Source organism: Ambystoma mexicanum, chromosome 2q (genome assembly GCF_040938575.1).
Source record: "Ambystoma mexicanum isolate Mex_15411 chromosome 2q, UKY_AmexF1_1, whole genome shotgun sequence".
In the NCBI taxonomy this organism is placed as follows: domain Eukaryota; kingdom Metazoa; phylum Chordata; class Amphibia; order Caudata; family Ambystomatidae; genus Ambystoma; species Ambystoma mexicanum.
The window spans coordinates 793406951-793420405 of record NC_090924.1 but is presented as its reverse complement, the minus strand read 5'-3'; positions in this window follow the sequence as shown (position 1 = coordinate 793420405).

The following is a 13455-nucleotide window of genomic DNA, read 5'->3' as shown; positions in this document are numbered from 1 at the left end:
GAAGAAGCTGAGCAATTTGGTTCAGGATATTCATTTCAAAATGGAGACTTTCCAAAAGATCTTCACTCTCTTGTGCTTTGTTATTTGCATCTGTGCATCTTCAAAATGTACACAATTATGTACCAATAGCTACACATGACCAGAAATGTCTTCAACTCATCGTTCAGAGTCAACATCTGCCATACATGTGAAGAGGGATGGGCAAATTAAGCTTCAGCAAGAACTGAGCTGAGGCGAATTCAGACAGGACAAGAGCAAACATGTGAGACAGTACATGCTGTCAAGGCCACCCGATACGCACAACATTCCATTCCCTGAACGGCAGTAACACCAGCTGCATTAAATGCAAATAATTTATCATAATTCAGAGCTGCAGAAACTTCAAATCATGGTCTCCGAACATGTGACCCGTCAGACTCAGATTATGAATCGAAACCAGAGCTGGGAAAGAGAGTCAATCTCACGCCGCCAGACCAAAGCTTGCAACAAAGATGTTACAACATGAGACAAGTGTTGTATGAGATGAACTAGCACTCTCATAGTCTAATGTGGCGCACACAAGTTACAATGCAACACATAGTCGTTTGTATTACCTTGAGAAGGTATACCAAGAACTGAGAACCATTGCAGATCCCAGGCCTGGGGAGGTCAACTCTAGCAAATCACAGTTCAATCTCCTAGGGGTGGGAAGCAACAGGCAAGAACCAATGGTGAGACCCTCACACTGCAACATTGTTTAGAGATAGTAATTTGGGGATTGACCAGGCCAGCCACCTGACATGCGAGGGCCAGTAGAGTAATTCATATAGGGAGTATATAGGTTATTAGGCTCCTGATGACCAATCCAGTAGGCCGATAGGTTTTCTGGACTAGGGCCCAGGTTGTGATGTCACTATGATGCAATCAGGATACAAAACTGGTCTGCGAGCCAGGAGACGTTGAGATGTCTTTTGATTTCTTCTATCCTTGCTGTCTGACTGGCCTACGTTCCTTTTGGGGGAAGGGGTTGGGCCTTCCAAGAGTTAGCAAACTCCTAGTAGCCCTCGAACCTACCTGAGAGTTTGTCCCCAACAAGTTGGTAGCCAGAGGATGGTTGGCTGCACTAGCCCGGCACCATGTCGACTCCTTCGCCGCCAAACCTGAGAGGCAGTGGGACCCTCGCATATTTCGAGAAAGACGGGAAAACGGATGCCCGTTTAAAGGTCGTCAGGAGCCGTTTGGAAATCATCTTGGCCGAGATCGGCAAGTTGTCCAGGCAGATCAGGATGGCGAGGCAAGCGCCATGACAGGGAGCCGGAAACCAAGCAGCACCAGCACAGCAAGTATTGATCCAGTCCGACAGCAACTCTGGGTGCGAGGGAGGGTATTGAGTACTGTGGAGTAGTATTGGTGAAGTATTGTTTCATAGAGTTATAGGGCCTCATTCCGAGTAAGGAGGTAGTCATGGCGCTATTCGCGCCATGACTACCTCCCATACCGGTACGGAGTCCGACCTGGTTCAATGGGGACTTACCGGTCCATTCTGACCTTGGAGGGACCGGTAATTCCCCAATGAAAAAACCATTCCCCATTCCCATTCCAGCCCACATAGGGCTCAATGGGAATGGTGAAGTAGCTAATAACGGTACTGCAATTTGCGGTACCGTTATTAGCTATCTGGTCCCTTAGCGGCTCCCGCTAAGGGCGCCTGGTAAAACCAGGCGCCCATTGCGGGACCCGCTAAGGGACTTCGGAATAGTGCGCAAAGGGATTACCGGCACCAATGTCCTTAACGGTGCCCGGTATCCCGTTGTGCCCACCTCGGATTGAGGCCCATAGTATTGTTCTGTAGTATTGTAGTGAGTAGGGACAGAAGCAGAGGTAGAAGTCCTTTTCTGTGTTTAGGGGACATTAGGTCTTCGAGGTAAAAGGTTCTGGTGAACAACCTAGACTATTGACTTAAAGTTATCTATATGAGGTATTCCTGTGGGTTGGGCATTTTAGCTCGGGTCATAGATGATGGTATTCCCGTCAGGGTTAGCAAGGGAGCTGCCTAGATTGTGCAAGGTGAGTTGACTGGTTAAGTCTCCTGTAGAGTGGCATTTCACACGTTAGGCGACGCAAGGGGTGCAGTTACACCACAAGAGAATATTGGTATACTTTGCCTGGAGAGCAGGAAAACAGCTGTGAGGGGTTTTGTGTGGGTTTGGGAGTAAAGGGCTATTATTGTTTATGTGCAATATTTGATTTACCTATATTGTGTTGATAGCTTGGTGACGTCACTCTTAGGTTTGCACATAGGACACAGAGAGCTTGAGACGGCGAGGAGCTAGTATTGAGAACTTGGAATTGGCAGATGAGGTGAACCAGTGGTGGTACAAGGAAGGCAAATGTACAGGCATGTGGTTGTGTGCCTGACGAGGCAGCTATTGTGAAGGAGGGGTGGTGTGCATAGCATGCCTGATAAGTTGTAGAGTCAGAGAGGCTCATAGAAACTGTAACGTCTTATCATGATATGATATGATAGGTTATTTATAACACCCTTAATACCCAGAGGTTTCTAAGCGCGGACCCGGGGATCAAACCTGTGTTGCTCCGTGTCGTCTTGCTTCCAAGGCGAGCACGTTGCCACTGAGCTATCCTCCCGAGACATTGCATTGTGACTTTTATCCCTGAACAGTGGATTATCGAAACCTTCGACTTGAGGTCAGGTAAGAGGTATTGAAATGTATCAAGGTAACGGTGGGGGATTACTCCCCTTCAGCATTTGTGTAAGACACTTCTGCCTTATAAGGAGAAAATATGTAAATATAGCATAGAAAGGTCCAAAAGTACGGAAGGTAAATTAAACAAACCATAGCCACCTTGTGGAAGTTTCTTCAAAGACGTGCAGCAATTGCTATTGACACACATACAGGGTGCTTACAAAGGGAAGAAATTGACCAAGCGCATGGCCATATTCGAGTTGTGGCCCATGTTTCATGATAGAGAGGGGGACACTGCAAGGTGTCAGTGGATGCTAAGCCAACAGGAGGTGAAGGACGAAGGGACCCAACCCTCTGCACCTCCTCCTGCCCCTCCAAGTGAGGTATCTGATGACACAGACGATGAACAGGGAATGTACCCAATGAGGGAACTAAGGGCAGCAGAGGGGGTATTCAAATCCGACATATAGGCCACCACCATACACTAAAGAGTTTAAGCGGAAAGGCGCAGGACAGCCAGCTAGTGATGCAGGGGCAGGCAGTGAGGCGCAGCAGCGCGCAAAGGAGGAGTTTGAGGGCATAACAACGAATAAATAGATAGCCGCACAGTTACTCTTAAGACAAATGGGGAGGCAGAAAGGGTGACCGAGGCAATAGAAAGCCTGAGGAGGTACAGCGACACGACAGACTGGGCAGAACTAATATAAGAGGAGGACAGAAAGGAGAAGGACAGGGAAGTGAGGTTAGAGCGCAAGGACAGAGAGAGAAAGAGAGAGGGGAAACTGGAGTGAGAAGACAGAGAATGAAGAATGGAAGAACAGAAGGAACACTTGGAAAGGGAACAGGAGGAAAGGATAGAAAGGACAGAAAGGGATCTGAAGGAAAGTAAGAGAGTGGAAAGGGAAAAGAGGGAGAAAATGGAAAGAGATCTGGAGAAGGCAGAGAGACGGAGAGAGATAGCAGAGCAAGAAAAACGCAAGTTAGCAGAGAGGGAACAGAGGAAGTTGCAGTTGGACAGATTGGCAAGAGAATGAGTACGCAGGGAGGAAGACGAACGAGCAATAAGGACAATGAAGACACAGGTAGCAAAGGATAGGGACAGGAACAAACGGGAGGAGGACGGACGAGCTGAGCGAGATAGCTCAAATTCACGAGGCAGAAGCACGACAGGAGGGAGTGGAGCAGGTCTAGGGGGCTGAGCAGGAGCCAGCAAGTATGATTTAGTAGACATCGATCTTAGTATGAAACCTAAAACAGACTTGACATCGAGGAGACTACCTTTTGCCGATGATTTCTGTAGTAACTTGGACACAGGACCCGACAATGATGACAAACACAGTGGGGACAAGAGGTGGGAGCAGCACCGGTCACACTCCAGAGAAACAGACAAGAGGGCATCATGGGAATTTAGGACACACAGACAAGGAGAATTAGGGGTCGATTCAGAAGAACATACACAGCAGATGAACAGCATGTGCACCACACACTACACATATGTTAATAGACTGAGGGATCTCCCAGTACATAGGAGGGTGGAGATTGCAATAGCTTGTTCGAGAGGATGATTGTCTAGAGCTTATGACGATAACAAGAGAGTACCCACATTAGAACCAGCAGAGATGTGCACAGACATTGAAAAGGAGAGAAGGCCTCAACATATTAGACTACACCGAAGGACACCGGAAGAGTGGGCGGCATATACACAGATGTCGTTATTAGAAAAAGGAGGGGCGATACCTCAGTGTGTGCCATGGAAGCACACAGACAAAGAGAATATGAAGTGTAGACTACCATCATTGAGCGCGGGAGCAGGGAATGGATTCATGAGAAGGAGAGGCTGACAGCTGGTCACAGGTTAGCAGTGGGTGACATAAAGGGACTATTAGTATCGATACTAGAAGATGCAGCGGTTGACGTATGGAAGAGGGTGGGGTTCACAGGAGTGACGACACAGAACACAGAGCACGACGGAGCACCATTTGGAAACTGCAGGGCAGCAGTATGGCAAGCATTACGAAAACAATACCCAGACATGTCAGACATGTCAGGCATTGGGGCGATTACGTCATGCAAAATTAGGGAAGATGAAGACCCGGTATAGTACATTCAGTAGATTCAAGAGCTTTGGCGCCTCAAAACTCGAGAGCCTTGGGACAAAACAATATTCTATCATATTTTAGTACAGGGACTACCAGAGCCAGTACAGAAAGGTTTGTGGAAATTGTTAGGGATGGAAGCGAAGGGATGGCCAAAAATACAGCTCACAATAGTGCACCATTGTAGATTGTGACAGGAGAAGGTTAAGCAAAAGGCGGAACAAAGGAAGGCAGATGAGGCCAAATTAGTGCAGCGGGAAGGGTCGGTTATAACCAGCCCCACCCCACAGACACAGCAGCAGTATCAACTACAACAGTTTGCACATCCCATGGAAGGAGGGTACATGGGGCGGGGCAGCCCACAGCAGGGATTCCGAGGCAGGGGAGGTTTTACAAGGGGATGTGGCTTTGGGCCAGAGATGCATCACAACCATGGGGGGTTTTGAGGAGGTTCTCTGGGGTATGGACAACAGATGCAGCAGAACACAGGAGACGTTTTGGGGTTTTGTTTAGGACAAGGGAGGGTGCCACCACAGTGCTGGACTTGCGGGCAGCTAGGACATATTTCACGGGCATGTCGGTTTAGAGGTACACAACAGAAGATTATTATGTACAGGATCAACATCCACAAGGGCAGATGCAAGGGACATATCAGCAGATGCCACAAGCACAAACACAAGCACAACCAAATGCATCAGCACAGCCACAGGCACAGACACAGGTACCACAGATGGCAGCACCGATACCACAGTATCTACAAGCACCACAGATCAGAAGAAACACACAACATCTAGCACAAATACAAGGTGATGACACACCAACACACATGGACACAGCGGCGACAGTACCAGTTTGATGACTGGTAGGAGTTACCATGGTGGGGAACAACCCCTTTACAGGGAAGGGGTTCTCTATGTACACTCAACAGCCCACAGACGAACTTGATGTGTCCCATCCTATCGATCCCACCTAACCTTGCGAAGGAACCTCGCATAGGGGTGGCGATAGGTGACAAAATGTTTTCCTTTGTTGTTGACACTGGGGCGACTAGGTCATGCATTAGGGAAGGAACATTTGCGTTGTCGGGTGATGCCATGAACACTCAAGGATTCTCTGGGGCTCAACTATTGGTTCCTTTTACTGATAACATCTCGCTATACATAGGAGATCACGACTTATCACTACTTTTACTTTACTCTCAACAGACACCTGTAAACATATTGGGACAAGACATCATGAGCAGACTAAACATGACTTTCTCATTCACAGACAAAGGCATAGTGTGATCAACACCAGGCATGCACATGTTGAATGTAAAACAGATTGTCCAAGCATATTGTGGACGCACAATACATAGGGGGGTGCCAGTGGACCCAGAGATGTTTCAATTTGGAGCTGGCATTGCCATTTCATGGATGCCAGGCATTGCAGGGAAGGTGTGGTGAGTACCAAATGAATATCTGTTTAGGCCAGAAACACCAGAGGGATAGTGTCCATAGAAATAGAGGCAGTGTTGGCAATGGAGGATTGGCTTGCAGTACACACACTGGATGACACTGGGAGGGCATGGACAGCAATAGCTGCGGTTGCAGAAGGGTGCAGATTGACAACAGTGACAGATGATTAACTATTTGGAGAAGAGAGACAGGACTTGGAGATGTTGTATGAAATGAGTGTAACATTTTGGTTACAGATCCATTACAAAGAGGTGCCACAGAGAGTGGCAATGGTGCTGGAGGCGCCGCCCTCATTTTGGGAGGAGGACATGGCAAGGTACCGGATAGCTTATGGACCACAAGTCCTTCTGACGTGGGGTGCATAAAGAGCATAGGAGGGGTGAAGTTAAAAACTAAAACCAGGAGCGATTTTGCCAAGAGTAAAACAGTATCCCCTAACGAAGGAGGCAGACGAGGACATTTATGAAACAATTACACCCTCATTGAGAGAGGTATTCTGGTACCATCAGAATCTCCATGCAACACAGCAGTGTAACTTGTGCGCAAGGCCAATTGGAGGTCATGGTGTTTTATTCATGATTTAAGACCTCTTAACCACATTGGAGAAGCAGAATATCCTGTAGCAGCAAACACAGTGACAATTTTGTGTAGCATTCCAAAGGAAGCCACCTGTTTAACGGTCATTGATTTAAAGAATGCATTCTTTTCAGTGCCACTACACCCAGACTTACAAGATTTAACTAGCTTCATGTACTGAACCAGAAGTGAAAACATGCTTGCTTACCACAAGGGTACTGCGAGTCACCATCTATCTTTAACAGAGTGATCCAGATGGGTCTACGCAATATGCAGACACAGAGCACAGTTTTGCAGTATATAGACGACATTTTGATTTGCAGTGAGACAGAAGACGAGTGCAGAAGGGACTCAGTACACATGCTGACAGTTTTAGCTGACAAAGGGTACAAGGTGGACAAGGCCAAACTACAGTACTGCCAGAAGGAGGTGCTATGCATTGGACAGATGATATCTAAAGACGGCCAACATATTGCCCCAAAGAGAGCAGAAAAATAAACAAAACACCCCAGTCCACGACAGTAAGGGAAATGCATCAGTTCTTGTGATTGTGCAATTATTGCAGAGCATGGGTCTTTGACTACAGCACATACACCAGGCCACTACTAGGCACTCTGAAGGAAGCACAAAGGGGTACAAAGGCACTGAAATGGACCACAGACATGACTGAGGCTTTTGAAGAACTGAAGGAAGCCTTAAGCACTGCTCCAGTGTTAGGGACCCCCAACTATAAGAAGGAGTTTTTCTTGTTTTCACACACTGACGGTGTAGTGATGAAGGTGGTACTGACTCAGAAGACAAACATGGGCCATAAGCCAATTGATTACTAGGGTGGACAACTTGACCCAGTGATGAGAGGACATTATCCGTGTGAACAATCATTGGCAGGTGCAGCCTTTGCTGTTGAAAGACCATCAGCAGTGACCATGGGGTGCACCACCATTCTTTACACGGAGCATGCCATCTTTGCGATACTGCATAAGCCAAAGAACACACTGACCACACAGAGAGCATCTGGGTATGAAGTAATACTATCGAATGTAGGACTGAGGATAGTAAGATACAAGACTGTAAACCTAGCATTATATTTGGCTGATGTTCTCTAGGCAGGAGACTATGCACATGACTGCTCGAAGAACAAAGAGATGTCCAGTGAGACACGCAAAGTGGAGGAAGACGCACTTGAATGTAGAGACGTGCTGTACATTGGCGGTTCCTTGACACTTGATCAAACTGAATGGATCAGACGGACTGGGACTGCAGTGGTAAGACTGAAAAAGGACGGGACAAGCAAGGTGGTTGTGAGTGCACGGCTACCATCCCATTATTCAGCACAGGCAGCAGAACTAGTCACTCTTATATTAGCACTAGAAACCAGCATGGACAAGTATGTGACAATATATTCTGATTCAGCTTACGTTACATTCAGGACTGGCACAAAGGCTGAGGTGGGGGTTCAGAAGAGCAGATGGGACCCCAGTGCAGCATGCGCTTTTATTGGGCAAATTGATCGAGGTGATTACATATCCAAAACAGGTAGCACTCGTTATGTGTCAGGCCCACACAAAAGGGGAAGATCCTAACTCAAGACGGAACGAAGCAGCAGATTATGAAGCAATGTGAGAAGCATATTTTGGGCAACTGTAGGAACTGGAGGAGAGACCAAAGGCACAGGGAGGAGTGAGGAACATGGTGATGAGGGAAGGTTACAATGTACTACCAGAGACACAGATTATGGAACTGCAGGGAGCTGCACCCCAGGAGGAGAAGGAGCTATGGATACAGAGAGGATGCTCCATGTCTCCAACAGATGCCTTATGGCAACAGAACAAGACAGGGAAAGTGGTCATGCCACTAGGGTTATTGAAAACAACATTAGCACAATTGCATTATCCAACCCACACAAGGAAAGAGGTCATTGCTACATGCATTGAAGAAACATGGTTTTGCCCAAATGTTAATGAATATTTAGCTGATCTTATAAGCAATTGCTTGACATGTCAACATGTCAAGCAATTGCTTGACATGTTGACATGTCAAGCAATTGAGGCAGCAACTGAAAAACCTGCACCGATCGAGGAATGAAACACTGTCTGTTATTTTTCCTTTCGCACAGGCAGGTTGACGCAAATGTTGTAAAGATTGTATAGGTTGTTGTCCTGATGTTACCTCCCATCCATCACCCCAAAAAGGTTTTCTAATCAGTTTGAGCACTACATAAGGAGACCCAGATGATTCAGAGCATGATTCCCTGCATTATATTATCTTGTCTGTGTAGAATATTTGGACCAAACCCACCCACAACTTGAAAACTGTGAATTCCCAGTGTTGGCCACATTGAGAGACCCCTCAGTAAGGAGGAGGTATTCGACCATTGCCATCAGTGACTATTTAGTTCACGGAGCTTAAAGGTACTGACAAATGCTAACAAAGTAAGACCTTTCTTTGTGAATTTCAGGTGGGAAATTTTATCACCAGGCTTCAAAGATCAAGCAGCGTAAGTGGGTATGAAAGAAACATTATTATCATGTAGTGTCTATTAATTCCCAGTGGCTTGATGGGATTTTTATTTTGGCAATTGTACATTGCTTTTAGCACTACTGCTGTACACTCTACTAACATTTCCCCAACCCAGGAAGGAGGGACGTTCATGTCAGGTGGACGAGAAGACACTGCTGATAAGGTAAGGAGAGGTAAGCACAGTGTTGACACAGACATGAAGGGAGTTGACATGTATCTCACTGACACAGCACGAGTATCTAACAACGTGTGGTATAAACATATGACCAAAGTAGGTAAGGAAACCACTGGGAAGAGCTGTTATGTCTGCTCTTTAATCCCCTATGCCATAAGTGCTTCCAGAACATTCATAGCAACTGAAATACCCCCAGCAAAATCTATGCCCCATATGCCAGACCCCCCCGCGTAACAGCCCTATCGATAGGTGGTGATTCACCTATCCTGCCAAATCCTGCCAAAGCGTACTATCCCATACAGGTACTTTAGCTAATATCGAGCTGCGGCTCTTCAATCGCTCACTTCCAACCCCAACATACTCTTGACCTCCCGCACTCCAAATGTCCCCAAGCATCTAGTGTGTCATGGATTAGACAGAAAAGTAAAAAATACTCTCCAGAGTATCTGTGGAGGTAGTCGAGGTTGTATACCACTTCCCCCTCTGACAACCACTAGACAAAACACCCAAGAGCAGGAATTTCACAAGGTGCCTTCCTACAAAGTCAGTCCCTATTTAGAAGATGGACTTCCAACCAGCCCTAGGCTGGCACCAATCGTTATAAATTAATTATCCCCCATGTTACGACCAAATCAGGGAGACAAACCATTACAAATAATGTGCCTACAATACCATCACGAAATCCCTATAGCGGATTCCTACCAACAGACTAAAACGAAACAAATGACAACTGGTATAATCTTCTCTCATAGAACCTTCCCTCTGGCCTCCACCATTGAATAATTTTTCCAAAGGAATATCTCTGTCTCTATTCAAGAACAGAATCACTATCACTGATACTGTACCACACATTGACAAGTCCACCTTTAATGTCTAACTCAGTGGCACAATTCCAATACAAGGTAAACCAGTCCTCAAGTAAACTGAGCTATTGCTACCTCACTTGCCTAAACTAGTGACCCACTGGCCACATATCCTTATTCAAGAGGCATATAGCAAAACTGCAAGTCTAGGAGCAGTACCCACCCTCTTGGGCATCCCCATCACAAGTACAAACTTAAATGATTTCCCCAATGACAAAATGATTTCACAGGACAGCAGAATAGACATCTGCACACCCAGGGCTCCAATAGCCATTTAGACCATAGCTCACTCCTAATCTATGTATCTTGCGATGGTGCAGACACGAGGAAGATTCCAAGGGAGGACAGCATATTGAGATGGATATCCAAAGGGACGTTCCCATATGAGGATAGTTACATAAAGACATTAGACTTGATGAACAATTACTGGCAGCTAGATGAAGATTTGCAGTACATTAATGACGGACCCGAGAAGGGAGAGAAAAAGATTATCACACTGAGGAATTGCCATGTCCCTGGACAAGAGTGAAAGAGGCTCGGAGGAGGGCATGGATGCTGGGAAAGGCCACATATATCAGTGTATGAACGAGTGTACACTAATGATGGGTGGCAAGATTGAGTGGTGGGAAGCAAGGCACTGACATTAGCACAATCAGCAGTAAACAAGGTGCAGGAAGAAAATGACAAGTGCCTGAAGGAATGGGATGTGAGCGCACATTTGCTGACATGGGTGGAGAAGGAAGCTGGTCCAATGCCAATAATTCCCCTGAAGATGCCAGTCCTGTGCTATCAGAACAATGGCGATGTTGAAGTTGGTGAGAACGTAGGATGCAAGATGATTGAACAGCTTGCAGCAATGAGAGCAGGAACGGCAGTGCTAATGCACCTCTACTGGGAGTGTGGATCAAAGGCATATGAGTAGCTACCTCCTAATTGGGGAGGAGTATTCTCCTTGGTACACATCAACATGCCTTTGTTGATGGCACCCAAAAAGGATGTAAAGCTCAATGAGGTCCCGAAGATGGATAACAACAGGCGAAGGAAGAGGTCAGTCGAGATAGCACCAACAGCCCAGATAGAGAAGACAGAGAAGCAGGCCGGATTGAGCAGAGGGAAGAGAGGGGAGAATTACTTCTCAGAGGCATCAGAAGCAGCAATGGACAGGATCCCAGCAGAACACAGAATGTTTACAAGAACAGAAATGTTCTTTGCATCTATAATAGCAGGAATACAGACGTACAGAATTGCCCAATGGTTAGAAATCACTCGTTGGGAGCTGATGGTAACAATTAACTCTACAATGAATAGATTCAACGCCATAAAAGAAGAGCTCAGATCTATAAGGTTGGTGGCACTCCAAAATAGGTATGTTTTGGATCTTCTCGCTGCCATGGAAGGAGGAGTTTGTGCAAAGATAGTTTACCGTCTCATGCTTTATGTTGCACATTCACACCAGCTAATGACGAAGATAACAGAACTTTCTCAGATGCAGTTGCGCAGTGGCATAGCTGCATGCAAAGATGGAGGATGAAGCACGAGAAACTGGGAAGGACCAGAGCCGGCTAGCGTATATACGGTCATGGATGCCATCATGGCTGTCAGATGGACTGAAGGTGATAGCTGGAGCTCTCGTGCTGGCAGCAGCATCAGTATGTGGGATCAAGATATGCATGGCAATGTGCAAGAAAATGGCAGAGGAGGAACAAGGGATGAGATCGGTGCAGAGCAAGACAAGCTAAGAACGAAGATTTTGCAGTGCAAACTATTTCCAGCAGGGACTATAAAGCTGGACAATCCCCATGATCCAAAGTTCCATGAAGGGAAGTGGGTTTGGTGCAACCCCGAAGGAGTATGCTATTACATGCACTGGTCATTTGATGAGCACAACTGTTATGGAAACCTCAGAGTAATAACAAAAGATATGGCAGCCCAGAGCAAAAGGATGGTCATATAAGAATGTGGTAGACAAGTCGACCAGAGGGGGGACTGAAAAGGAATAGGCAAACTCCTCCACCTCCTATAAGGTACATGACATGGAAGAAGACCAGGAGATACTGTGAACGCCCATACTATTTTGTACCAATTCCCAGTGTGCCAATTATCGATAAGTATGTTAAGAGGTACCCACTCAGCCAGCCCTGCAGACCAGGTGCGGTACAAATCTTCCCCAGAGTGGACGAGGAGCCTCAGACTGCAACTAAAGAGACCTCAATTGACAGTATCGATTAAAGCACCAAGAAGCCACGATACTGATGTCGTTAGAGATACCACAACATAGCTGCGTTAGACAGGAAGCACATGTGCCATCCGCACATCGGGACACAAACACACAAGCCAATACACGAAGAACATGAGCATACAGTTCTATAGTTAGAGGACAGATGCATATACATACTGGGCCTCATTACGACCCTGGCGGTAAGGGGTTAACGCCAGCGTTAGCTGCGCCGACCCCTTACCGCCAACTACGAGGTCCCTTAGCGCCATGGCGCTTTTAACACCTGCTTTTAGCAGGTGTTAAAATCCATGGCGCTAAGGGACCATGGAGTTAATTACGCCACCGTAATTTACGGTGGCGTAATTAACGCCTTCCCCACTCCCATTATGCCCTATGGGGCAAAAATGGGAATGGGGAAGGGTAAATGGGGATTGGGGACTTACCGCCCCACCGACCTCGGAATGGGGCGGTAAGTCCGCCAACCACCATGGCGTAAACGTAGTTTACGCCATGGTGGTAAAGTCACGGCCCAGGCGGTAACTTACCGCCTGGGTCGTAATGAGGCCCACTGTCATTGCTTTTATAATTTTGTCATTAGCTTAGTGCAGCAACGCAGAAACCACAAGAAGCAAGAGATCCTGACTACAGCTTGCAGATGCTTATGTGCAATTAAACGTATGGAACTGTAGGAGCACTGATGGGACCTGACAGAGCCAAGTGTGACTAACATACGGAAAGTATAGAATAGCATGGACACTGTAGGAACCACATAATGGTTTAGGCAAATTACAGCAGGCCACAAGCCTCTCAGCAAGAGCTGAGCTGAGGCAAATTCAGACAGGACATAAGCAAACGTGTGAGACAGG